Genomic DNA, 2,724 nt, shown 5'->3' on the forward strand with positions numbered 1-2,724 from the left:
TGCTTCAGGCATGTGGCAGTCACTTCTCTGAGCTGGTCTCTAATGTGTGATCTCATCTTGAGCCAGCTCCCTCCACTCTTCTAGGACCAAGTGTTCTGGCTCCTTCCTACCCTGCCCGTTTGCAGGGCCACTCAGACATGGTGCTGAGGCCACCTCGTCCTTGGCCCCAAACACATACCTCGCTTGTCTCCTTACTTTCCACAGAACCATGAGAAGTGGAAAGCACACAAATGACATCACACAGACCTGCAGTCAAATCACGGCTCTCTCACTTGCCAGCTCTGTGATTTGGGGAAATTTATTAACCTCTCTGGGTCTCATATTCATATATATTGAGGATCATAATGACTATTTACCAGCAATGTTGGGAAGATTAAAAAGACGCCATGAAAACAGTAGAGGGGCTGGTACCTACTAGAAATCTTTCATATGTGACTTATTATTAATCATTTGATGATGATGATGGCCATCATTGTTATAACAATATCCCAGCTCTCACCACCTTCTCCCTGAAGTCTATTCCTCTCCAGACACCCAGCCAGTCTCCATCTGGTTCCCCCCTGCCCTGTCCTCCAAGTACTAACTGCAGTGAACAGTTCATTTTTTAAGGAAGGACACCATTCAGTTGATCTATTTTTCCTAGGTGTACTGACATTTCAAATTTATTGTGAGTTTTGCCTGGCCCTGCTGCCAAGATAGTCCAAGAATACAAATAAGTCAGTATCCACCTCCCTTCCACTGAGAGCAAGGGCAGCCCCTGGTGGAAAAACCTCCATCATTCCTCTCTGTGTGTCTCCCAAGGCTGAACTTGGTGGAAACAATTTTCGACCTTCAGGTGACCACAACAAGGTCCTTTTTCTTCCTCAGAATTCAGAAGCTTGCTGACTCTGCTGTGCTTGGAGCAAGATGACTACAGGCTACAGAGTGAGCCATGAGACAGTTGGCCTTTCCGAAGATTAACTGATTTTCCAACCATTTTACTGGTTGAAATTTAGTGATGGAACAAAGTTTTTCTTGTGTTCTCCGCACGTTGTTTCAAACAGTAAAGCTATTCCTTTCAGTGTAAGTGGCCATTTTCCAACCATTTTACTGGTTGAAATTTAGTGATGGAACAAAGTTTTTCTTGTGTTCTCCGTACGTTGTTTCAAATAAACAGTAAAGCTATTCCTTTCAGTGTAAGTGGCCAAAATAGGGATTGCCTTTTGGTTACCTTTCCAGCAAGAGCTTTCTGAGGCTGAAAACCTAAAAAGGTAAACTGAGGAAACTGTCTTTAATGGGTAAATCAAAGAAATTGTGATGATGATCCCTCTTCCTCATAAAGAACAGGAAAAGGAACCAGATATTTAGATGAATTGTTTGTACAAGGCATTCTGTATGCTTTTTTTGAATCTGAGATTAATAAGGAGAAAGAGAAGCAGAAACAGCAGATGGGAGGGGGACAGAGGGCTGGAAACCAGTTTGCATTGCACAGGTTGGTCTTAAGGTTTTCACAGGACACCCAGCTGGATTTGTTTAGCTGGTGACTGGAAATAAAGGTTGGACACTTGAGAATGAGGTAGAAAAAGAATTGCATTAGGGAATCAAAATTTGTTCAAAGAGGAGCAATAGTATATTAACAGTGGGAAACGGTGATGATGGGTGTGACGCCAGGACACTTATGTGGAGAAAAGAGGACGCTCAGGGACAAATCCCTGGGAACCAGATATTTAAGGGGTGAGCAGAGAAAGAAAGCGAAGAGATTCGGTGGTCAGGAAGGCTAGAGGGAGGCTGTTTCCCTTCATTGGTTCTAGAAACATGTTTGGAACCTAAGATGAAGGTTTTTAGGGAGGAGGGTGGAGACAGTATTGGCAAATATATCAAAAAAATGAAATACGGAAGAAACAAAAATAAACCTTGGTTTTGGGAGTTAGAAAAAGACTTCAAGCAATCTCTGTGATACATCAGGCGTGGAAGCCAAATTGCAGTGAGGAAAATAGTCAGTAAAGGCTGAAGAGTTAATTTTAAAAATTATAAAGATATGATATAGGGGAAAATCTTTATGACCTGGGGGTGCAGAAGGTCGTCGTAAACAAGCCACCAAAAGAAAAGCCATTAAGTAAAACTTGAGAAATATGCCTATATCAAGATTGAAATATTTGACGTGACAAAATATTCCATAAACAAAGTTAAAACAAGTAAAAGAGAAAATATTAAAACATAAAAAGGATTATTATTCAGAATATGCAAAGAACTCCTACTAACTTATCAGAATAAGATTAAAACAATTTTTTTTCATTGTGCATGTTTGTGGGGTACAGTTTGTTGTTTCAATACATCCATACATTATACAATGATCTAATCAGAATAGTTAGCATGGCTATCACCTAAACATTTATTATTTCTTTGTGGTGATAACATTCCAGATCTTCTTTTCTGTATATCTTGGAATATTCCATAACGATATTATTAGCTATGGTCACCCTAGGGCACCAGAACGTATTCATCTTATCTGACTGTAACTTTGTAACTTTGTACTAGTCCACCAAGGAACAAGATTTTTTAAAAAAGAAAAATGGGCAAGAATATGAGAAAGCAGTCCACAAAAGACAGTATCAAAATGGGTTTAAAAAAACTGTGATAAGGTCTCACTGATAAACAGGAAATGTCCATTAAAACAGTAGCCCTGGGCTGGCCCGGTGGCGCACTGCTACAGTGCGCCACTTGGGAGTGCGGTGGCGCTCCCGC

This window comes from Galeopterus variegatus, unplaced genomic scaffold (assembly GCF_000696425.1).
Source record: "Galeopterus variegatus unplaced genomic scaffold, G_variegatus-3.0.2 Scaffold617, whole genome shotgun sequence".
NCBI classification, from domain to species: Eukaryota; Metazoa; Chordata; class Mammalia; order Dermoptera; family Cynocephalidae; genus Galeopterus; species Galeopterus variegatus.